A 26781-nucleotide genomic window follows, 5' to 3' on the forward strand; every position below is an offset into this window, starting at 1 on the left:
TACTCGCCTTCTTGTTCTGTCGCCCTAACTGTCGTCCTGTTCTGTCTTCCTTACTGTAGTCTTGTTCTGTCGTCCTTACAGTCATCTTGTTCTGTCATCCTTACTGTCGTCTTTACTGTCAACCTAACTGTCATCTTATTCTGTCCTCTTTACCACCATCTTGTTCTGTCGGTTAGTTTCACTTTTTTCTAAACATATTTGTGCACTGTACGTCCAGTAAAGCAGGTATTGGCAAAATTTCACCTGTAATAAGTCAGTCTTCTACAACCTACAACCTTTGGAACATGAAGAAAAAAAATACAGTAGCCTAATTTTTCATGAAAATATTTGTGTACTGTACAGACTGTAAGGGAGATGTTGGAAGTATTGTCTAAGGCGAGACATTGGCAAAATATATTTAGTCAGTTTGCCCACTAGGCATTTACTATAGTCCTGTGAACATTAATTTGAATGAATTATTCCACTTCGTTTGTGAATTTGCAGACGGTTCCTAAAGCAGCCTAGTCAAATATGAAATGTGAAACTAACTTTACTGAGCTGATTAAGGTATTGATGACAGAACAAGACGACAGGTAGGACGACAGAATAAGACGACAGTTAGGACGACAGAACAAGACGACAGGTAGGACGACAGAATAAGACGACAGTTAGGACGACAGAACAAGACGACAGGTAGGACGACAGAATAAGACGACAGTTAGGACGACAGAACAAGACGACAGGTAGGACGACAGAATAAGACGACAGTTAGGACGACAGAACAAGACGACAGGTAGGACGACAGAATAAGACGACAGTTAGGACGACAGAACAAGACGACAGGTAGGACGACAGAATAAGACGACAGTTAGGACGACAGAACAAGACGACAGGTAGGACGACAGAATAAGACGACAGTTAGGACGACAGAACAAGACGACAGGTAGGACGACAGAATAAGACGACAGTTAGGACGACAGAACAAGACGACAGAACAAAACGACAATAAGGACGACAGTAATTAAATGACAGAGAAAAAGCAGGCAGGACGACAGGTTTAGACGTCAACTAACAACATACACGCCTACATATACTGATTTACCTGAACAAGTAGGCAATGACTGTAGACAAAGACAAATGTATAGTACAAAACACAAAGCAGTCGACTCATTTTTGACACAAATGGCACCCCATAAGGTAAAACCTATAGGGCCTCATTTATATTATAAAGCGTGCGTACGCTCAGATTTGATCTTAGAGAGTGTGTATGCTTAAATCCATGCCAATGCTCATAACTGGTTTTGACGTGGAAAAGTGCCTAGCGTACACACTATTTCTTGTCTGAGTATTCTTGTCATTCAGTTGAGAGCAAGTTCAAGATTATTATTTAAATATATTTCATAGGTTTCACATCTGAAAGAGAGGCGTACATGTGTTTTCTGTGCGTACGTTCATTCTGTGAATCACACATACGCATATTTGAGAGAAGATTGTAAGATCAAATTTAGGATGGTTTCTGCGCAACATTTTATAAATGAGGCCTCTCATGCGTACATAAGAATGAAACAGTATGGCTATAGAGCTAAGAAAAAATTATAAATAGTAAAAATAAAATAGTTTACTTTAACAGTCTCTTTATAGTCTCTTTATTTGGGGCCAAACAAGGCCTACATACACATGAACAATAACCATGTTTACATGTATATAATTTTACACTTCTGGTTAAGCCTTTATGTAACGGAGGCCAGCGAGTAGGTGCTGTGCAGGTAAACCTCACTCCCCTGATCTCAAGAGACGCACTGGCGACTGACACTAGTGGCTGCAATCTTTAGCCTCCTTGTTAGTGCATCCGCCTCCCATGCCGGAGACCTATGGGATTACAATTCTGCCACAATTCTGCGCGCGAAAGATAATATTTTGAGCGCACAAAAGTGCATTTTGCACGCGCGCGATCTGAGTTTTGTGGAGAAAATGTTCGTTTCGCAAAGAAAAAAGTCTTTCGAGTGCATGGAAATCAATTTTGCATTTAAAATACATTTTTGGATGTGTGCAGACCTTCTCTTTTGCGCGTGCAATGTTTCACTAGCTTGCTCACCTGATGCCCGCCCTCAGTGTTGGTTAAATGCCAACAGCTCGCCTGCTCACCACACCCCAGCGTTACAATGTGCCATAATTCCAGCCAATCAGAGACCGAGGCTGCTAAATTCTGATTGGCTGCCTTGACAACCAATCACAACATTTCTTGCATTACCTCGACAGCAGAAGAGGAAAAATACAGTGCATGCATAATTATTATGCAAGTTGATATTCTGATTATATTTTTTTCCAAGCACATTTTACCAATAATTATAACTACTATTATACTTGTATGTAATCACTTATAATCTATATATTATTGTTCATGACGGCTGGAAGTGAAAAACGCCTTATATTCAGGTGTGCATAATTATTAAGCAGGTTATCTTCTACAGATAAAATCTCGAGATGGACTAAAAATGAACTCCCAAAACTTCTAGAAGATAAATTCTTCAAACAGGGTTACAAGAGGATGTGGTACTGGTCCTTCAAGAGTCACTCTCAACTTATCTGTCTATAAAGCATATATATATATATATATAAAACAGTTTTCAAGCATTTTACTACACTTCAGTATGTGATTCTTATTAAGTAGGGGTAATTTTTTAGGATTCTATACTTAACCGAAGTCTCTGAGAACCTGACACCTTGTACTTCTGGAGACTCCAGGTAGGTTGCCATTCTGGAAAATGGTGGCCCTGGGGACTAAATGGTTCCTGGTGATTTCACACCTAATTCTTCACCTTAATTCCTAATTCTTTTACAGTTAACATGCATCTTTTCTTCTCCACATGTTTTTGCTGACCCACTGAGCATTTTGTTGTCCCAATGGTTATGCATTAACTGCAATTTCTAGTATTGTCTTTAGCCTCCTTGTTAGTGTGCCCGTCTCCCATGCCGGAGAGCTGGGTTCGAGACCCACTCGGAGCGAGAATGAGGTGTGGTGGAGAGGACCCGGGAGAGAGGGGTTACATTTACTCAGAAAAAGCCTGCATTTTGAGGCATTTAAGTAATATTGGAAAGTAATCGACTTATTAATTGTCAATCGTGTGTGTGTGTGTGTGTACTGTCAATGATGCAGAACTAGGTGTCTCTATATTTACAGCCTACAGATTTTCTTTCCTAAACAATATGTGTCATGCATGGAAGCAGGGAAAACAGGTCACTGCCATGATTTTAGAGTAGAAAACAGAACAATTTGATGCTGGAAGAAGTCACATAGGCTATTGAGCAGTTGTTCGTGGATGATAGCATTTAGATCTTGGTACAGATTATAAATCTAAATTTGTCATTTAATACTCCTCAGGGCATTTCAAAATGATATCTTACTCTATTGCTCTTGTGATGTGCTAATCATGTAGACCAAATGTCACTGCGCTTTCTCGCCCTGCCCTGATGCATCAAATTGTGCCTTGTGTTCTGTAGACAGCGCCAAACCTCAGTCTCCTCGAGCAACTGGAGAAATGTCACCAAGGGAGTTCCCTCCTCTATCAAGACAAGGAAGAGGCCAGGCAGGCGGGTAGTCTCGGTCAACCCCACACCCCCCCGGGACGCGCGCTGGGGGATCCGATGACGTCACAATCACACTGATCTTTCTCTCCTTCTCCCTCTCTCGCTTTTCTATTCTGGGAAGCGGCGCTAGGAATAACCCCCCCCCAAACTCACTTTCATCTCTTCCTGAAGCAAAGACGCACTAGGCTACATTGTACTCCAACACCTGGCGTCTGCAGAGTTGTCGTTGCGTCACAATTCGAGCTGAACTGATATTTTGTGTCAGTCAGAGCTGAAAGCGACAGTGGCGTTTGACACTCTTTTGGAACGTTGTAGGCGGATTTGAAAACGTTCTACCGGTAAGTTCTAGTCTTGTACACCTTGTTCTTAGAATGCCAGGGAGTGACATTCTTTTGAAAGCGCGATTAAGTGAGAATGAATTGCGGATGGGTCTCCGCCGCTTATTGGGACATGTGGGGAATACCCCGTTTGCCTGGTTGGAGATAGTGAATATTGCGTAATATCCTAAGGAATTTGCACTGCTGGTGCGAAAAGCGACATGAATCGCTATCTTGAGAGCGAATGTCATTAATGTTGAAGGGTCTGTGCTGTTTGTGTTGTTTTTTTTTTTCAGCATGGGTAATGTTGTGATCTGATATTTTCATGTACACACCACACCGCCTGTGCGCGTGTATGTGTGTGAGCAGGAGAGAAGGTGGGTGGGACTTTGGCTCGTTCCGGGAATGTTCCATGACGCGCTCTCAGTCAGTGAAGGGCCCCTTTAGGGAGACTCTCGACACGCGATTGTTGCTCAAGTCAGATGGCACCTGCTATAAAGTGACCATGCAGTGATAGGATGGAACAATTATGTATGTTTTTTTTAAATGTGGCAACATAAAAATACATACAAAAGAATGTTAATGTATTAATATTACATTTTTTACAACTTTCCAAATTGACAGCTCTAATACTGTATTTCAGCCATTTGTTATTTTTTATGCAAAACAGATGAATTTAACAACCAGCAGTTACATGTTAAAGCTTAGTTGGAGGCTATACTATTATTATAGATAAATAATAATGAAGTATACCGAAATTGTAGGTCTTATATAGCTTTGCAGTGGACATTTCTAAAATATACAATAGCCGGGTTTGCATCCAAAGCTGCGAATTTAACTTATGCGCAAAAATGGAATATCGCATAAAACATTGCAAACAAGCATCGTTTCCATCCAACAAGTCAAAGAGAACAAAATTGCAAATTCCTGATAAACAGGCACTATAAATCACTAAGAAAAGTAGGAGAATATAATAATTTTCATATATAATAAATTACTTGCGCCTCAGAGCGAGCAGACGAAACAATGAATGCGGTCATTGCTTTCGGAGGTGGATGCTGCTGTTTGGGAACGCAGTCGTGTTAGACATTTCTGGGAGGCAATTATACAGAAATACTTTGATGACATACTTTGCTCGTGCATTTCCAAATGACCATAACAACATTTCAGATGCTGTGTATTGAGATCGGTCCGCTGGTTAGTCAGCTTTTGCTGTCCCATAGCGCAAAGTCACATGATTTTTTGATGCGCTTGGAGGAATTTATTCGCAAAATGCATTTCCCTCTCCCATTATTCGCATCAACCCTTTTTTGCACAAGTCAAAAACCACCTCAAGCGTGCGTAAAAACTTTTTTTATAATAAATTACTTGCGCCTCAGAGCGAGCAGACGAAACAATGAATGCGGTCATTGCTTTCGGAGGTGGATGCTGCTGTTTGGGAACGCAGTCGTTAAAGACATTTTTGGGAGGCAATTATACATAAAACTTTGAGAGGCTTTGCTCGTGCATTTCCAAATGACCATAACAACATTTCAGATGCTGTGGGATGAGATCGGTCCGCTGGTTAGTCAGCTTTTGCTGTCCCATAGCGCAAAGTCACATGATTTTTTGATGCGCTTGGAGGAATTTATTCGCAAAATGCATTTCCCTCTCCCATTATTCGCATCAACCCTTTTTTGCACAAGTCAAAAACCACCTCAAGCGTGCGTAAAAACTTTTTTGCGAATTAAGGGATTTTTATTCAAAATTTTTGCATTTCCCATGCCATAGCCACTTCAAAATGCGCATTAAAATAGGGTGATGGAAACATAGCTAATGATTTTCTTTTTTTAGGGAGCAGCTTTTTGCTGTAATGTTTTATATTGATGTAATTTTGTGAACCACAATCTTTTTGTCATTTACCTTTATGCAGACACTTTCATCCAATGCGACTTACATTGCATTCAAGGTACACATTACATTTTTTTTTTCCAGTTCTTGCTTTCGCTGGAAATCACACCCATTACCTTGGTGTGGCTGGCACCATGCTCTACTGTTTGAGCTACAGGAGAGCCTTTTTGTGAAAAACGTTTACTGTTCTGTTCTTCCATGATTAATATAAGATACTATATATTGTACATCCGTTAGGAATGGGCAGTAGGGTTATGTAACAAGCAAGCGCACCAGCAGAGACAGGGCCAAGGGTGTAGCCAAGTATTTACAACCCATCAGGCAAATTAGTTTATTTGACTATGCCAAATACATGAGCCAGTGCCCTTTGCACTGGCTTGATATATATGTCCAGTGCAATGCATAAACACACCCACCATATCTCTTCCAGACACTGACATATGATACATAAACATCATTTTGTTTTCCATCACCTGGGTTCTATCCATCAAGAAGCAACAGACAGAGTTGGAGGTTTGACAAATGTCCTTACACATTTTTTCCACAACAGAATCAATCACATTGATTCCGTGTTGAGCTTTGACACATCTAGGCTTTCTGGCAATTTATTTGTAATTGTTTCTGATGGAAAGTCGATTTTAAAGGTAAACTGACCCACCTTATGTTCTCACTTTAAACACACACACACACATATATGATTCACCTCTCGAAATGACTTTCATTCAGTAATGCCAACATAAACAAATGGGTTCCTGGAATTAGGGAAGCATATTCAAAGGCTTCACATTCTTAAGTGCCACTTTGATGGGAATTTCAACAAGCTTTCTTTGTGACAGCACAAATTTAGGAAGGCAAAGGTCACTCTACAGCACTTAGTCAAACCACACTGTCATTGGTTAAAGAAGGCACTGGCTCCAAGTCTTTAGAGCTCATGCCATTTTAATTGGATCAAGGTCTCCGCTGCATCTTTTCTTTCAAAATTGTAAATAAAGATTATTTGCGTACATTTGACAAAAAAATACTATATCGGTCTTTCTACTTAAAAATTTCATGTTCAATTGTCAGTTACTTTGTAAATATTTGTGAAGTTTACTAGCAACTTCTGAGTGATAATTGCTTCTACACCTAATTTTGTAACAATTTTGAAATTACAATTATGCATTTAGCATATGCCTTCATCCAAAGCAGCTTTTGCATTCAAGGTATACATTTAATCGCTTGAATCCATGACCTTGGGGTTAGTTGCTAGCGGCATGCTTTGCTGTTTGGTACAGGAAAACTGACATGCACCAGTTGTGGTTAAATGCTAAATTGTGCAGTGGGTGACTGTTGTTTTTGTGTGCATGATGAGGGGAAGGATTTGTTCTCATGGTGCTGGTATGGAAGGAAACAGTTGAGGCGTATCACCGCTTAAACAGTGTGACAGAATGGATGCCAGCATCTGGGTTGTGCTTTTCCACCTGTTGCTTCAGGTTACATAATTGGATTTCTGCTCGAGAATACAAGATTTAGGAGGAAGATACGATCTGGAGTAGCCACATACTTGGGGCCGATTCCTTGCTGAAGACAATCAGAGATGAGCGATTGGCGGAGGTGCTTCTTTTAATGTGGTCTTAATGTTCTCATAACATTTTATACAGCAATACTTACTATTTCACAGCAGTAATAAAACTAGCTCTCTCACTCACAACTCTGTTAAATTTAATCCGGTGTAGATCCTGGGAGGAATCTGCATGTGTGTGTTGTAATCCTGAGGCCGTCTTGAAAGTGTCAAGATGAGCCGGCGTCTGTGTTGACACCCCGCCAGAGTGCGAATGCTGCGCATGACGTCCTCGCTCGCTCGCTTCAGCGGCACAACAGGAAATACTCACGGCCTCCCCTCCTTCCTGCTTTGAAAAAGAGGTAGTCTCTTGCTCGCACTCGCTCTCCTGCCCTTCTTTTCTTTCGTTTTCTGCAGCAGCAGGGCAAGGCGAGACCTATTTTAATGCCTGCAGCCATCGCCGTGGCTGACGCCTCCTTCGGACCATCCGGCCAATCAGAGAGCAGCTGCTTACGCCGAAGAAACATGATAGTTTTTTCACTCTTTTGCTCCTTTCTCTGAGCAAGTGAAGGTAGCAGGAGTGGGAGCAACCAAAAGAAAGAGTGTGCGGGAGGGAGGAGGGAGAGATAGAGAGAGAGAGAGAGAGAGTGAGAGAGAAGGCTGCAGACAGCGGTAGGGAAATAGCTTCTCGCAGAGAACGTGAGTGAATGGTGATTGTACAGGCTTGTGCGACTGCCACAGCAGAGAGGAAAGAGGTTTGAGCCCCTGAGGATCTGAAGGATGCCATGTCAGGTGAGCAACTGACCCCGGCAGGGAGAGATAGTGGAGGAGCGGTGAAAAAGAATGAGAATGAAAGTAAAGAAATGCTGGTTGTGCCGTGGCTTGTGGTTTCTTGCTGCTTTGCTGCTTGTTTTTAAGTCCTATATGGAGTCAGGCTGAAGTGACAGCTGGTTAACGGGCATTGACAGGGGATCTGACTCATGCTGGACACATTTTGCACAAGTTCAATAGCTTACGGGAACAAGTTTTTTAACCCACCGACATACCTTTGCTGATAATGTGTAGTGATTAAATGCAGATACCTTGTCCGATTATAGATAACTTGTGCACTAGATGACTTGGCATATTGAACACTGCTGTAAATTTTTTGTTGGTGCGTGTGTGCTTTAATAAAACCAGTGTTGCATGCACTAATGACATTATCTTTTCTCTTTCTGAACAGGGTGTGTGAGGAGGGTGTGTACCTGGATTAGATTCCCGGGACCATCAGGACAAGAAAACCAAACACTGGGTACAGTATGTGTTTGAGATACATTGTGCCAAAATTAGTACAGGTGTTTATGCTTTGCTTGTAGCTGCGTCAATCAGAAGTTACTGTGTGTTTGGTAAAGCATCTCCAGAAACATTTGCGCAAGGGTGTGTTACTCGAAACCTATCGCGCTTTTTTTAAACTGCAGTTTCCGAGCTTTGTTAATAGGGCTGAATAATTAATGAGCAGGTAATTGAGTTGGGCTAATTATTCATTATAAGAATGATGAATATCATCGCCGATTTGGGAAGTATTTCTCGCCTCTCATTATTTTCAGTCGCTTTTGATGAACTTGCAGTCAACTTTGTTCAGGGTTGAGTTTGAGATAACAAAGAGAACGAATATGTGGGACTGGAATCGAAAAGAGGAACTGAAAATAGTAAAAGTAGAACGAGGTTTCGAATCTATTTTAGAATACAGTCATCTTCAGTGCATGCATTGTTTTGGTGGTAGGCCTGATGTACTGTATATGTTCTGTTGTGTGCCACTCTTTTTGTAGGCTAGACCTCTTCTGTTTTTCTTTCTTTCAGTCTACCTCGACCATATGCTCAGGATACAAAGAGCTGTTTGTGACTGTACATAGTTTGCACCGTAAAAATAGACGTATAAAACGTTGATAACCATCAGGCACCACACAAGCCTGCCAGTGGATCAACAAAATTGAGGGACCAACTACACTGAGCAAATTGTATTTATGATTCAGGGTGTGGTGCCGCTGTCTGTTATGGTGTGTGTTTTGTCAATGTGGAGCTCGGTGGTTAGCACTGGGCCGTAGGTAGAGTGTGAACTGTTGTGTCTGTCTGGACTAGAGTATTGTGGGTGGCAAATGTTGATCCATGCCTGAAGCAGTCCGGTGATGTAACCACAGTTTGCTCGGGGTGATTAAACAGGCAAGTCATTTAACTTTTCTGTTTGTGTTTAGTCTGTAAAGTTCAGGTAATGTTGAGCAACACATTTTTATATTTTGCTTTTCGATGTGGAAGGCTGAGAGGGATTGTCGTGCCGATGTGTATCACAGTGGGTCAAATGGCATTTGATTGCTCTTGACTCCAATTGGCTAGGAGTGTTGTGATGCTCTTTGCTGATTTGAGGTGACAGGAAAGTGCCTTCTGGTTATCATACGCTGTGCTAATTGGAAAAACATGCGGCCCCTGGAAGAAAGGCAGCTGTACGACAGTGAGCTGTAGGTTGCCCTCTTCTGAGTGGCATGCATTTGCCCTTGTTTACCTCAGGGAGCTTGAGCGTGGTGGGCATGGAGAGGTCAAAAGGTCATGCTGTCAGTCTTCTTGATGCAAGGGCTGAGTTATAAGTGGGTCAAAACGACAAGGATAATGACAGGAACTTGAGTAAGGGTGCTTCGAGTATGGAAAATAGTTTCACATTTGGACTAAAGTCAGTATTTGGATTTATGCTGTATAATGCGATCTTCTGAAGTGAATTATCATGCCAAATAATATGGAACCTGAAGATTGGTGTGCTGAGTATGGGTAAATATCGATGCATATCTCCCGATTCGAAGCTGCTTGATTTAATTCTGATTCAGATTCACTTGAGTATATTTAACTGAAAACGAAAGAAACTCTCTCTTTGCTAATGCTGTTAATTATACAGGGCAGTGTTTCAGATGGATTCAACTCATCACTGAAGAACCAGGTCAAAAGGATCATTTATTTTTGGAATCAGACTACATTGCTCATGCTGTATGTTTTTGATTCACTAAAAAGTACTGGCTTATAACAATCAGAATAACTAGTTACACTGTATATTTTTGATTCACTGATTTAATTCACTAAAAATCAGCAGCTCAAGAGTCATTTGTTCATTAATCGGTCTACACTGGTCAGTGCACACCGTACGTCACATTTTTTGTCAAATTTTTTGTCTCTGCCATCTAAATTTTAACAGATTTTTCAGCCATTATTATCAGCATTGTCAGCGTTTGCATTTTTTGTGCGTGTTACTAAAATGACTTTTGGTTGAGTAAATAATGCTGAGGCATTTTGAAAAATATTTTCAAACATTCTTTCGAAATGACATTCTTGTGACGTTAGTGCCCATGAATACCAGTTGAACTTTTGACCAGCATGAGCATGCTCAACAGTCCAGTATTGACAAGTCAGCCATTATGACTAATACTTACAGGCAATCTGTGCACCTGCTAGTGTTTTTCAGCTCAGTGTGGCAATGGAGGATTTTTGTTATGGATTACTGGTCAGAAAATGGTCGCGGTCAGGGCATCGCCTGACCTGTGTGTGTATATGTAGGTGTTTGTCCCTATAGTGCATGACACTTTTCACCCTATTAAGGGGCTGTCAGGTCAGGCATCTTCCATCCAAGGCAAAAAGGTCAGAGCTGGCAATGCAGTGACCACAGTTCTCTGGAGAGAGATGTGCTTCCTGCCTTACAGCTCTTTAATGTTTAAAGTCTACAATTAGTCTGGGACTTAAAACCCTGATTGTAGCCAACTTGCAGCGCATGCTGTTTGAAATCTGTCTGAATGGTCATCAGGTGCACATTCTGCCCCAAATATATAGAAAGCAATGAACAACTGAATGAAATTGTACAAGGAGAGTAAGGGATTGAACTATTTGACTCCTTTTCATCTTGTTTTTCTGTACAAGTCATGGCTAAAACATCCGCAAGCTCTTCTTGCTTGAAATGTTGGCAAGTAGCTGTGTAAAGCTAAAGTGCATGCAACGTGACTGCAAACATTAAAGTCTGTGTCTTTTAAGACATATTCTGGTTTCAGACAAATAACAACAAATAACAAATAATGTTGATTTTTTATTTTTTTTTATTAAAAACTAAAAACAAAAATCAATGTTACAGAGGATGCAAATTTTGGAGGATCTGAAATCAATATCATTACAATTAGTCTGGGACTTAAAACCCTGATTGTAGCCAACTTGCAGCGCATGCTGTTTGAAATCTGTCTGAATGGTCATCAGGTGCACATTCTGCCCCAAATATATAGAAAGCAATGAACAACTGAATGAAATTGTACAAGGAGAGTAAGGGATTGAACTATTTGACTCCTTTTCATCTTGTTTTTCTGTACAAGTCATGGCTAAAACATCCGCAAGCTCTTCTTGCTTGAAATGTTGGCAAGTAGCTGTGTAAAGCTAAAGTGCATGCAACGTGACTGCAAACATTAAAGTCTGTGTCTTTTAAGACATATTCTGGTTTCAGACAAATAACAACAAATAACAAATAATGTTGATTTTTTTTATTTTTTTTTATTAAAAACTAAAAACAAAAATCAATGTTACAGAGGATGCAAATTTTGGAGGATCTGAAATCAATATCATTAAAAAAAACATTCTAGAATTCTATTTTATTTGAGCTGTGAAGTTGTTCTCATAATTTTTACATGGTAAGTTTGATTTGACTTCACACTGTAGAAAATTAGTAAGTGATTATTATAATTTTTTAGAACATTAAAATCACATTGATTTGCATGTTGTTTATGTCTTTTGAGTAAACTTTTGAAACAAGTGAGGATTTTCAGGTTTATTGACTGGCCCTATTCACTTTCAAATAAGGCTGCATGATTTGCAGGAAAAAAAGTTGTAATAATAATAATAATAATTTTTATTTTAGTGAAATTACAATAGTAATATTTTCTACTTTGTTTTTGTTCAATATTTTTAAATAAATATTTTGTTCATAATAATAATAATAACAATGATCTTTATTTTACAGTGAAATTACAATAGTAATATTTCCTACATTGTTAGTCTTACAGTGTGCCCTATGAAAGTCAGTCTTACAGTTTGCACTATGAAACAAACTCCATCGCTTAGACATAGTGTGTAGGTAGTACAACATAATTTACCCAAATGCAGTGCCTGTTTACAGTTCCTTTATGCCATCTGATATCACTTAAATCTTTCCTTGATACATTTAGTCGTCCATTAGCCCTTAAGTGGAGGAGGCGGTCTAGTATGAGCGATCGACTTAGTAAAACACACGGCGCAGCAAAAACACCATGCATGATGATTATATGAATTTTTCCCTGTCAGCAGTTGCGTGTATCATGCTAATGGAGGATCTCGCACATCAGAAGAGCGTGACCTCCCTGATATATAATGCTGAGATGACTGCTTATGATCTGAACTGCTGCAGGGGTTCCAGGTCGCGCAGACGACTCGAGGTTGAGGGAAACGAGAGCTATCGGTCAGCCAAGAGCTTTTATATGAACCCCGCTGAAGAAGACAATGCACAAAAGCCCCCTAAAGCAGCAACACATACTCTGTTACTATGGAAACCTATCAGAACTGTGCTTTGTCCTTGACGGAATCAGATGGATAGAGAAGCTGTATTAGTGGAGCTTAGAAGAGAGAGAAACAGACAGAGCAAAAAGAATAAAAGCAGGAAGCAGCATGTGTGAGGATGAATGGAGATACAGTACGTCTGCCTTCGAGTGAATTTCAACACGACGGGAGACTCTTGACCCTCAACCCTTGCTCTGATTGATCTGTCTGTATCGATTCAGTACATTAAGAATTTATTATGCCGCTAGACATGTCACTAGATTACATGAGCTCGTTGCTGACTAATTAGGTAACAGCAAAAAAGACAACAGTGTATTGGGTCAGAGAAACAAAGGTTCCTCGCACACATACACACATAAAGAATGAAGCACATAGCGCACAGGGACCAAAACTAGTCTCATCTTTCCCAAGCAGAACAATAGTATGTGCAGGTGTTTCATCTGATCAGAAATAGAGCACCCACCCACACACATACAGTTATACAAAGACACACGGAAACACGTACGTATGCACCAACGAGCACACACATACATTCTCATTCACCTAAACCGTTTACGAGCAACCACGCATGCAGCGCACCTTTCTCTAACAAACAATGCTACGTTAGATACACTGTCTGTGGGTCGGAAAATAAGTTAACGGAGTTGTTACACAAAAATGAAAACTCTGTCATCATTTACTCACCCTCTTGTAGTTCCAAACCTAGATGACTTTCTTTTCTTCCATGGAACACAAAAGGAGATATTTTGACTAATGTCCGTGCAATTGAAATGAATGGGAACTGGAGCTTTCAAGCTTTAAAAAACACACAAAAGCACCATAGAAGTATAAAAATATTGTAAATATCATCCATACAAGTTGAGACTTGGTTATTATTCACTGATTTTTCTTCCAATTCTATTGGAGCAAATGGGAATACAAAAATTGTATTACGTTTACTACTGTAGAAGTTTACTCAAATGACTTCTGCTTCTGGGAACCCCAGAAATATGCAAAGGGTCTATCGAGTCAGTAAATTAAACTTAAAGAACCAGATCAGTCTGATTTATGAACCAATCTGGGTTTTGTTAACTGGATCCACCAATTCATTGAAAAGATTTGATTCAAAAGAATCGTTCGTGCATGAATCGGGCATTACTTCTCTCATAAACTCTCACGAACATGCAGAGTTTGGTAAAATGTGAAAAGGGTCCACTAAGTCAGTAAATTAAACTTTAAAAAACATATCAGTCTGATTCATGAACCAATCTGGTTTTGTTAACTGGATACACCAATTCATTGAAAAGATTTGATTAAAAATAATTGTGCATGAATCGGGCATCGCTTCTCTCATTAACTCTCAAGATCATGCTAAATTTGGGCATATGTGAATTTTTTTTTAGAGAATAACAACATGCATTAGTCGAATAGACCATTTTGGACCCCATTCACTTTATATTGAAAGTGAATTCTTAAAAAATTCTGATTTATTAAAACACCTTTTGTGTTCCACCAAAAAAAGAAAGTTATAGAGTATGATCTTAGGGTGAGTAAATGATGACAGATTTCCCTTTTTTTCTGGATGAATTCCCCCTTTAAATAAGGGTGTACTCACACTAGGCACATAGCGCACACAAAATAGTATCTGTTCCGTGCTCCGGCGTGGTTAGTGCTCACACTGCATGTGTACCGTGCCCGAGCCCAACCGAACCGTGTCCTGGCCCACCTCTTCCAACCGGGCCAGGGCCGGCTAAACGAACCGCGCTTGAGCATGGCACGGAGCGCTCACACTAGTCAAACGAACCGGGCTTTGGGGGTCAAACGCGCATCTGGTTTTGTTAACTGGATACACCAATTCATTGAAAAGATTTGATTAAAAATAATTGTGCATGAATCGGGCATCGCTTCTCTCATTAACTCTCAAGATCATGCTAAATTTGGGCATATGTGAATTTTTTTTTGAGAATAACAACATGCATTAGTCGAATAGACCATTTTGGACCCCATTCACTTTATATTGAAAGAATGTTCTTAAAAAATTCTGATTTATTAAAACACCTTTTGTGTTCCACCAAAAAAAAGAAAGTTATAGAGTATGATCTTAGGGTGAGTAAATGATGACAGATTTCCCTTTTTTTCTGGATGAATTCCCCCTTTTCAAAACGCCTAGTGTGAGTACACCCTAACTGTATTTTGGGGCCTGTTTTACTGCCAAGCTGTACAGTAGATACTCAGCACCTCACAGCCCCTCAGCTGTTCTATTCTTTCTCCTGCCACTTCCAGATAACAGAGCATTTGAATTTGAATAGTCCAGGATTGGACAACAAGCGTGCGCGCTGTTGTTTCCTGCAGCCGGACAGAGGTGAGGCGAGCAGCGTGTGTCCGTAGGCAAAGCACATGGAAAGCAGCGAGAGAGCGAGCAGGAACTGTCCTGCCTCGCTCTCCCACACATCGCGCCACACAGGGTGTGCAGGCATAGAGCTGAAATACGCTCTCCTTTCGTTTCCTTCTCTTTGTCAATGCAAATCGCACACCGTCCAAAAGCTGCACTGCTGCAACGGAGCACGCTTCCTGTTTGACAAGGTGCATGCGTGAGCTTCTGCAGAGGTGGAGGGATGCGAGCTGGAGTTGAAGCCGGGCTGTGGTTTTCATGCCCACTCACTCAGTTGCCACATGCAAGTGTGCATGCGGGCGCTCAGCTGTCTCGATAAGGTCAGACAGTGACGGCTGTTTCTGGCGTGGAATTGCATCACAGCAAGAGACCCATTACTTTTGCGGCTAGACCCGGGTTCTAGTGATGCATATCTCCCTATCTGGCAGACTCCTCTGTGCACTGCTATCTCTCTCTCCGGATGTCAAAGGCGGACAAAGCAGCACTTATTTGACACCTCTTTAAATTAATCCTCTATTTTAATCATGGTTTATCTATATCTTAATCTATTAACCCAGCAATTGCAGATGACCGGCAGAATGCGTCGCTAATTTGCATGAAAATCCACATCATTACATTACTAACATCATTACATTACTAATACCCAGTATGCAGATTACTAGATGGATGTAAAATAGCACCAGATGGCTTTGAAATCAGAGACTGTCGTCACTTTAAATTTAAGATAATTGTTTTATTTGTTCACACAATCTGTTTTAAGTCGCTTACGGGCTTTTGGTTCCTTTAATGCACCCAGCTTTCCAAATAAAACGGTCTTAGGCTTCTTTAGTTTTTGTCCTTTGTCTCAAATCTTTGTTGTTGATCACATATTCCTGGACGGAGGAAGATGTTTATATCATATTACCAGCTAATACATGAATCGACTGTAATTGCTCATCATAAGGACTTTTTGGCAGTGGTTTGTCAGAAAGCTGGAGAAAATAGGAAACCCTGATTGGGGGTTATTCAAGGAGAGCTCTGTTTTTGCTCTCTGTAGAACAGGTGGTGAGCTGAGCTCGGTAGGATTGGTTGGCAGAGGCTGTTCGTTGTGTTGGTGAGGTGGCAGCTGTGTTGAGCGCTGAGCAAAAAGTAGCGTTTCCCTCCCCCCCTGCATCACTTTCAGCACACCCACTTGCCACCCGCATGCCGAAAAGAGCTGCTCTCGCCCTACTCTCGCTGCGATGGGATGAGGGTGTAGCGAGGGGGCGGTTGGGGGGGAGTGTGTTGCAATCAGTGCAACCGAGAGATGAGGAAAGATTTCAGTGTAGATCAGTGTGAGTGTTAATTTTGTCTGTGAAGAGTTCGTTAATCGTTAAGATCAGACGTAAAATTGCACATCACGGTGAAAATGTAAAATTTTAATTAATACCTATTGTTTACAAAAATATGTATGTGAAAAAAATACACTAAAATGCTAGATATCAACAGTGTGCTAACAATGTTTCAATTGTTAAAATCTATATATAAAATGTTTGAATATTTTGTTTAATTTAGTTTTTCTTATAAACTATAATGTTATTTTTCTATTTTTTAATTACAGTGTTTAATATTATTTATATACTGTAATAGTATTTATTAATAGTTTGAATGTATTTTCAGTTTTAAATATAGTTTTACACATTTTATGTCTTTTGTTTTTTTTAGTTCATTTTACTTTTTTAAATATTTCTAATTTATTTTTATTTTAGTTTTTTAGTAATTTTAGTACTTCGACTTAAACATTCCTCATTTCTCAAGTTTTTCATCAATATTCAGTTATATGTAATATTATTTCAACTTTATTGGCATAAACTAAAATGATTAAAAATACATTTTGTTATAGTTAACAATAACAACAGATGCCTTTTTAGTCAGAGTAAAAATGACTAAAATGTATAATAGGAAATATGCATTAAATTTAAAGACAGAAGCTGTGACTAAAAAACAGTAAAAAAAAAACAACAACAACACAGGTCAGTACACACATTTTATCCTGCACTCAGGGGTTGGTTTGCCTTTATTTTATTTATTTATTTATCTTATTTTCTTTATTTATATATTTTTACTGTTTTTAGTACTAGCACACTATCTAGTCAATTATTTGCTCGTTTTGTGAGTGTTCACATCCAAGATTTACTTCCTCTCTTGATCATATGTTTGATTTTTGTTCACTGCTACAACAGCAGTCTCACCTATCTCCTCTTTTTGAAGGTGACCTACTTATAGGCATGGAGTATTTTCCCTATTGTGTAGTATGAAGCAGGTAATCCCTATTGTATGTCATCTATCATCCAACACTCTTGCATATGGAGGATTTGGCCAGTGATAAGGGGTATAGAGGGGGTAGGCCACCCCCCTGCCCACACGATGAGTGCCCTGCTGGGAATGGAGCACCTCTGACACTGGCCTGTTGGCTCATCTTCCCAGGTCATTAATCCAAAATTCTGTCATTAGTGGTTCCACGCTGTTCCTCAGCAGCTGTCCTTCACACTTGATAGCAGTACATTGAAGTGCTTATTAAACAGAGCACAGGCTGGACAGTGTGCTTCTGTTGACACAAATGAGCGGCGGATGACACTTGGTCTCCCTGCAATCAGGAAGGGTGCTTGCGATTAATTAGAGTTGGTCTCTCCAGCTAAAGATGCAGCCAAGTGGTGCCCTAAGATGTTTGTACTCTGGTCGGGAGGCTAACAACAGCACACATGGGGATCAGGAAGTGATTACTTAATTCTGTGTCAAACAGAATTAGGTTTGTGTGAGATTAACAGCTTCTGAAATCCTCAGGAACATCAAATTGGCATCAGACAATAACCCTGCACACTTGACCAATTAGCAGAGGTTAGGTCATGCCAGGTCATGCCTTTGACAATTGACCCTTCACTAAGGGTCAGTAGCTAAACAATTACCCCCTTGGTAATTGTTGTTCTCTCAGTTAAGCTTTATAGAATGTCCCGTAGGAATGAACTGGAGACTTCCAAGAATAGTAAAGGTAACAGTTTGAATCAAGGGTGACGTTGCAACACATTTGTTTTCATCTGTCTTTAAAGTAATTGTTTTACACAGTAATTTGATTAAAGAGACACCGATCAGAATTCTGAAAAGCTGCTTGAAGGCAAGCCTTCTTTGAAAGCGATTTCAAGTGATTCTTTTTAATGAATCAATGAATGACTCTTATGAATCAGTTCATTTTTTAAATCATTGGGACCAGTGAACAAATGAATGAATAGTAGTTCATATGGTGGTGTGTAGTTAAAGATACATTGTGCATTTTATCAGTGGTATTTTATAGATGTTAATGAATTAATTATGTCCACTTGTTTTGTTTGTTTAGTATCAAATTGTTATTTATATATTTAAGGCCACATTTGGCATTTATGTCGCCTCTAAAATACTCTAAAAATCTGCTTTTGCAAGAATTGTTTTAGATATACTTATTGGAGTCTCAACATTTGACAGAGGAATTTAATTCCCTAAAACTGCAAAATAATCACTAATAAAACCATTAAGGAAAGAATCATTAAGAAATCGGAAGTGGAATTTTTAAATTCTTCATGATATCTGTCCCTATTTATTCTACCCTGTTTTTTGGAGACACAATATTAGCCACCGAGCTTTCTAGGCATCTGTAAAAAACACATTGTTTGGCCACTGCAGGACATCTGTAATCTGCCAATGGATTGGATTACAGTAATCAAGTTTTATGAGGTGAGAGACAGAAAAAAAAGCTTGAACAATTCTGGATGCACAGAGTTGAAAGTTGGATGCACAGTACACATGTGGTTCTGTTCTTTTGGCATTTGTGATGGAGGACAAGATTTTAATCTGCATCTGCTTTAATAATCCCTCTCTTGCCCTCCTTGTAGTTTTGGACTGATCCATCCATCCATGCAGGATTGCCAACATTTCATATACTCAGGAGTGTTCATTTCTGTTCCTAATGAGACATTTTGTCATGTCACGGACAGAATGCTCTAATAATTTGTTCTTCTTCTTTGCTAAATAAGAAAACTCTGCTTTGGACTACCCAATAGACTGCCTGGAATGTTTTTATTAAAACTGCCATCTTCACATAGTCTAGTGATGAATGGCCTACTAAATCTTTCCCTAGCTCCAATTTACTGCAGGGATTAATAGAAGCCAAAGTTTAATTACGGCATGTGAGCGGAGACACATATTAAGGCTCTTTGTTCTACATGAAAGATGATTACAGGTGTAGTACAGCTCTATGTATCACTGCCTTGGAAATACACCTCAGTGAGTCACCTTTACTTATACTCTAAAGTGGTTTTGCATCAAAATGCCTATTTTGCTGGCTGATTAGGTTTTAAAGGGCAGTAATTTAATTTACTGCATGTGTTAAGTCAGATTTTTTTCTTATATACTCATATAGAGATGGCAGCTTGTCAAGTCAAATCTTGAGGTATAACCTTATTGTTTCCTATCTGTGCTGTTATTTCATAGCCATTGGATTGGAATAGAGCTTTTTTTTATACCTGTTGAGATTCGATTAAGGTTCTGGCTAAGGAAACTCTTACTATATATCACACCGCTGAGGCAGGGAGTTCCAGACATTATGAATCAAAGCTTGCAAAGTGCTGACAGAACCCACAGCGTATTACTCACCTGACGTCTCTGTCACAGAATTTCTTTTTCCACTTGGAACAGTCCCTCCAGACAAGTTGGAAAGAGATCTTGGAAACAACAGTATCATGGAATTGTGTTTGTCTAATGTGCCTCACAAATTAGCTTGATACTTATCTCTAGCAAGACAAAAATGGTATGATTTTTAATGTATGTATACTCAGGGATTAGTGAGATTACCAATTAGACTGTTATGCATTGCTCTGTTTTTTGCTAGGATGACAAAAAGTTTTAAAATGTAAATTTTTAGGCTGGTCTACCTCATCGGTCTAACTCTTGTCAATGTCAAAAGGATTGAGATGGCTAGTCAAATCACTGGTTTACTGTTTACAAAATGAAAAAAGCATGATTTGCAGCTCGACACTTTAGTTATTTGCATTTATAGTTTGCAAATAAAATCTATTATTGTTATTTTACTGTTCTTATTTCTTTTCCATAAATCCCTTTTAAATTATTAAATAATTTATTACTTTTAAATAACCCCCCCCCCCCAAATATGTTTGGTTCCCCTAATAGTCAAGACATGCTATGACCTTGCTCTAAATCAAATTAAACAAAACTGAAGATCAAAACTTTTAGAGAGCTGGCCAGCATGTTTTTGAGGCATTTCGATGCACCAGCTACTGATGCACATGCCTTTGAGTCTTTGCGTTTGATTTGTGTTAAGCTTCTCTTCATCACAGGAGGACGAACGAATGGAGGGAAGGACCACCACTCCTCCTCCTTTGAGTCCGGATCCCTTGATCAGCAGCCTGCACCTCCAAACGCCGTGTCATAGGTTCTGACGAGTACAACCGCTCGCCGTATCTGCAGTGCGCACCACTTCAAAGACCCAAGCTGTCTGTCTTGGTGCATTGATCCCAGTCTCTCTGAAAAAAAAAGAAATACAAACACTGACAATATTAGTAAAAGAGATGAGCTCTCGACTTGACGTGTGTTGAAACATGCCCTGCTTTGAGAGCCCACCGAGCAAAGGGGGAGGGGGGTAACTGCGCTTCATGACATGCTTTTTTAAATGCTTTTGGCTGTGAACGACTGTTTCTTCGTGCGGTGGAAGAAACGGTGGCATTTTGTTTTGCTCAAGCGCTATGATCAACCAGCTTGCCTGGGCCACCGTGTGACAGGAAGCATTGCTAACAGAGACGTTATAACACTGACAGCCAAAAAAAACACCAACGATGTGAAGTGTGTGATGAGATAAAATAGACCTGTGCTATCAGTATTTTGCCATTATTTGAGTGTGTTTACTTGTTTCATCCATCTGGTTGACTTCACAGCTGTCCCCGTTAGCATACTTTGTTTCAAGAGAGACAGCATTATGCCAGCCTCATCTTCCAAAGCCAGACATTTGACTGGGTCCTCATCGCTCATCACATACATTATTCTGGCCAAGAACTGCCCACTTAAACAGGAAGAGACTGGTTTCAGCATTGATAATAGGAAATGTTTATTTAATCAATCTAACATGCTGATTTGGTGCTCAAGAAACATTTCTTTTCTTTTCTTATTTTGTTATCGATGTTGAAAACAGTTTTTCTGCTTAATATTTTTGTGGAAACCACGATACACTACTATTGGGGGCAGAAAGGATAAAAACAAACAAACAAACAAAAGAGAAATGAATACTTTTATTAGCAAGGACGCATTAGATTGATCAGAAGTGACAGTAAAGACATGAATAATATTACAAAAGATTTCTGTTTCAAATTAATAATGCTAAATGTATAAATGTATCACTGTTTTCTCAAAATATTTATAATTATTGCTAAAATAAGAATATTAGAATGAAGGATCATGTGACACTGAAGTAATGATTGCTTAAAGCAATAAACTATATTAAAATCTATATTAATATATACTAATATAATATTAGATTATATTATAAATCTATATCTATATTAAAATAATAAAATATATTAAAATCTGTGATAAATCAGTGGTAATAATATTTCAAAATTGTACTGTTTTTATTGTACAGTCGTGGTCAGAATTATTGGCACCCTTGGTAAATATGATCAAAGAAGGCTGTGAAAATAAATCTGCATTGTTAATAATTTTGATCTTTTATTTAAAAAATTCACATAAATCTAACCTTTCATTGGGGAATAAGAGTTTAAAATGGGGGGAAATATCATTATGACATAAATGTTTTTTCTCTAATACACAAATGGACACAATTAACGGCACCCTTTTATTCAATGCTTTTTGAAACCTCCATTTGGCATAATAACAGCTCTGAGTTTTCTCTTATAATGCATGATGAGGTTAGAGAACACCTGACAAGAGATCAGAGACAATTCCTTCATCCAGAATCTCTCCAGACCCTTCAGATTCCCAGCTCCATGATGGTGCTTCTCCTCTTCAGTTCACCACACTCATTTTCTATAGGGTTCAGGTCAGGGAACTGGAATGGCCATAGCAGAAGCTTGGTTTTGTGCCCAGTGACCCATTTTTTGTGTTGTTTTTAAGGTTTGTTTTTGGATTATTGTCCGGTTGGAAGATCCAAACATGGCCCATTATAAGATTTCTAACAGAGTCAGTCACTTTTTGATGTTTTATCTGTTGGTATTTGATAGAATCCATGATGCCATGTATCTAAACAAGATGTCCAGAACCTCCAGCAGAAATATAGGCCCACAACATTAAAAATACAGCAGTATATTTCATTGTACACATGGGGTACTTTTTATCCCTGTGTGCATGAAACCCATCTTGAGTGTTTGTTGCTAAAAAGCAAATTTTTTTAGTTACATCTGACCATATAATACATACGAATTATCATGAGATCACGTTGCTTTTGCTGCATATCAGAAATATATTCTTTGGTTTTTCTCATTATGATGGATGATTAAGAGAATTTGGGCTTTGTTTGCCCTCCTATTTATATTCCTGTGAAACAGGAAGCCATGGCTGGATAATTTCATGTTCATAATCACCCTGGTATGCTCAAAATTGTGAATATGAATGGGAATATACTTCACAGATATTTTACTCATATAAGAATTTCTAAAGTACCAATAATTGTGTCTAACATGTATTTGAGAAAATACATAATGATATTTCCCCCCATTTTAAATTCTTATTCTCCAATGAAAGGTTAGATTTATGTGAATTTTTTAAATAGAAGATCAAAATGATTAACAATGCAGATTTATTTTCACAGCCTTCTTTGATCATATTTACCAAGGGTGCCAATAATTCTGACCACGACTGTATTTCTGATTAAATAAATTGCAGTTTTGAGCAGTAGTATGTATATATAACATATTTAATATATTTATATATAATATATATTATTTTATAATTTCTAAATAATTTATTAGTATATATAATTAATTTTTATATTTATTCATGTCTTCAGTTCAGAGACTGAGACATTTTATATTAGTTGTATGGTAGAGATGAGACACTCATAATCAAAACACAAAACCCAATGGTAAAATCAGTTTTTGATCACTTTCCAAGCTTCAGAATTTTTTTTTTTGTGGTCTCGAGATAGATGGAAGATTACACAGTCGTTTAGCGAAGCACACTCATTTAGCTCGACGGATTTCTGATCTTGGTTTCCTCTTCGGAGAGGGGTAGCCACCTGCTCAGTGTGATGTCAGTGATGTCTGCTTTCCCCTGCTCAACATGTGGTGTGATGCAGGGCGGTTGAGTTAGAGGAGGTGTTGCTGGTGCACACGCACACACGTATTCTCACACATGCACACACAGCATACTGGGAAGGCTAAGGAAGTATGAGCTGACACAGTCATGTCAGGTCTCTGGTGCTCCCAGCAGCCCATGCTGAACACACTCAGCTTCCTGCCTGAGCTGACAATCTGCTCTCTGCTGACTGCTTGTGTGAGCATGTGTGTGCGTTTGTGCGTGCAAGTGCAAACACTGTGAAATTCTGTTCCTTTGAAATGTCAGGTGCACAGGCCTAATGCAAAACCGTGTTAGTCACAAGACGTCCCTGAAAAGATTTTCCTAGCCTTGAAAGCTTTGGAGGAACAATGCAAGAAAGCGACTTGTAAATTGCAATCTTGACGCCCATTTAAATGATTTCAGAGCCAAAATATCCCAAGCCTTGCTCACTTTCTCCCTCCAGTCACCCTCTGGCCAAAACAAATTGTGTGGCAAAGCAGGAACATTTTAAGTGCGACTCGAGGCGCTGTTCCTGGAGGATTGGATCTTGGCAGGGCTGCACCGGTAGCGTGGCAGGAGGGGGGTTTCACTTTATCTCAATTCTGTCAGTTTCCTCATCCCATCTGTGAGCTTGGCAGCCTTGTTAAACTGACATTGCTAGTCTCCTATCTCACCTTCTAATTTTTGCCCTGCAGCCCATCCAAGAATCGCAACTTGCATCCGTTCTCCCGTGCTGCTGGTTTCCATGGTGTTGAGGAAGTGTGGTCTGTGGTGGCATGCCAGTTTGGTGGATACCATGCTCCAGTGGTCCTCCTTCCTCCAGTACTGTACTGAGCAAACTGTTTTTGTTGCTCAGGATTTAAAGGGACAGTTCACCCAAAAATGAAAATTATGTTATCGATTACTCACCATCATGTCGTTACAAACCTGCATGTAAAAAAATTGATGACAAATACTTTTTTTTCCCATTTATCTGAGTCATGTAGGTTTGGAATGGCATGGAGGTGAGTAAATAATAGAAACCTTCTATAAACCTTAAAAAAGTTTTTTTAGGTTTTAATTTTAATTTCATTTTAGGTTTTAATCTCAAACCACTGTGGAATTATTTATTTTATTTTATTTACTTATAAATTAATTACAAATTATATTAAAAAGTACATACATTTGTAATCTTATTATACATTAAAAGATGACTAATTATATGGGGAAATAATAGTAACCAACAAATATAGTTTTTATTTTAGTTGTAGTCACATTGTTTAATAATTTAATTTAATTGCTTTAAATCAAATTATACAATTTTTAAATAAAAAAAAAATATATATATACAAGTAAATAATAGAAACCTATAAATACAGGCATTTTTGATTATAGTTAAACCAATGTGGAATCATTTTATTGCGTTCTTTTATTATATATAAAAAATAAAAGAGGGGGGGGTTGGGATTTTGATGATGAAACTCAAAAGGCTACTTTGGTTTGTCGGGGCATAAAAAATATTGAAACAACAAATTTCAGCCCTCAAGACTGTAATCCTGTCAACGATTGTTGCTTTTTTGCTGAGGTTCCTTTTCATAAATTTTATGCAGGGGCCGTTTGAAGGTTTTTCATCCGACATTTAACACTGTCACAGACTGCCAGTTTGCAGCACAGTGAGTAATGTTTTGAAGATCCAGGGAGGGATGAGGGAAAAGTTTAGGCTGTGTTTACCTAAACTAAATGCAGCAACGTGGCTCCAAATAAACCCCTCAGAGAGCGCAGGAAGCTTAACTGTGTTAATTAGTCATGAATAGGTACGACGGTGTTCAGCCCAAACCACTTTGGGATTGTAGGGACTCAGTATGCTCCCATTTGAGAGGGGAACTCCCAATTACTATGCAGAGCCTTAGATGTTGATGTGTGAAATCTTCGGGTCTTGCTTTACATATTCAATCTTGGATTGGCACAGCCAGAGAAAAAGAAGAGAACAGTAGTCTGGCTTTTTACAAATATCCTGCTGAGGGAAGCACTTTATTGGCTTAGACTATCTGCTTTGTGTAAATACACAGCCCTGGAAGCCCTGGCAGTGGCGGGGTGAATTGATTTCCTCTGGTGGAACAGAGCCTGGATCTGTGTGTGGAGGAGTGAGACAGCTGCTGTATACTTTTCTGTCTCTCTCTCTGTCACTATGCTGCGTCAAGGCCACTTTCAACCCTATTTCTATCCCCTTTTACTGTTTACTACTCCCTCCTCCTCCTCACACTCCCTCTCTGCCTACACTTCATCATGTTTTTTTCCTTCTGACACTCAGTTTTTTTCCCCCACTATCTCTGAATATATTGTCGCGTCTGGCTGTGAGTGTGCTTTAAGCACATGCTGCAACCTTGATAGATGTTCTCTCCCTCTATCTCTCTCTCCCTCCCTCTCTGCCTTCTTGTCCTCCTCTATTTCTGCATCCTAGCTGCTGCAGGTCTGTATTTCTCTCCCCCCAACAAGCTCAGGATCTCTCCCCTGCGCGATGTAAAATGCGGATCTGGGTGAGGGATAGGTATCCATTTGTGTACCTCTCATTCTGTGGATGGGCTCTGTGAAAAACCTAAATTTAGCAGCTCTGTGCTTTCTCTGTTGTGTTTGCTGTGCATGGCTTAATAAGCTGTTGCACGCGGCATGGCAGAGTACGTCTTGGATGCATTATATAATGCGTTATATAATTGGATGCATATTTCATGTTGAAGGTTGGAGAGGGAGGCTCTTCAGAGTGGCATCCTGTAGTTGAAGATGAGTGCTAATGTCAAGAAGAAAAGACAAGCTTATGTTCAGTTTGGAGATTTGAGGCAACTGCTGCTGTTGTTAACCTGATTGAGAAACTCATACTCTGTCGGTTCTGTCAAAGTGTGAGCTAGTAATCAAAAGATTGGCAAAGGTAATAATTATTGAGTAATATTTTTATTTTGGCTTTAGTTAAGTGACCATATGAAACTGCAGCAGATAAATATAAATATTACATTATATATAGTGTAATATATACACTATATATAATTATATATACACAAAATTATTTTTTACCTATTTTTAGATATTAGGTAACACTTATTAACACCAATTCTCACTATTAACTATTTGCCTTATTAGCATGCCTATTATTAACATATAACCTGTTTATAATTATATAATATATATATATGTGTGTGTGTGCCCTGGTATATATATATATATATATATATATATATATATATATATATATA

The 26781-nt window shown here is 39.1% G+C and overlaps 1 protein-coding gene across 2 annotated transcripts in view; it reads left to right on the forward strand.

Moving 5' to 3' along the window:
- Nucleotides 1–3738: 3738 nt before the first annotated feature.
- The window catches only part of LOC107553466 (human immunodeficiency virus type I enhancer-binding protein 2 homolog), a 71751-nt gene continuing 48708 nt past the window's right edge, over nucleotides 3739–26781 (forward strand). Inside the window, exons 1-2 of one of the 2 annotated variants that reach the window (XM_016235659.1) lie at nucleotides 3739–3905; nucleotides 8537–8605. The gene's annotated coding sequence lies outside the window, so the exon portion shown is untranslated. Of the gene's footprint in view, nucleotides 3906–7865; nucleotides 8107–8536; nucleotides 8606–26781 lie in introns of those variants that run through there. The other variant, XM_016235657.1, reaches the window with a different exon arrangement.

Source organism: Sinocyclocheilus grahami, unplaced genomic scaffold, assembly GCF_001515645.1.
Source record: "Sinocyclocheilus grahami isolate Dianchi unplaced genomic scaffold, SAMN03320097.WGS_v1.1 scaffold473.1, whole genome shotgun sequence".
Lineage (NCBI taxonomy): Eukaryota > Metazoa > Chordata > Actinopteri > Cypriniformes > Cyprinidae > Sinocyclocheilus > Sinocyclocheilus grahami.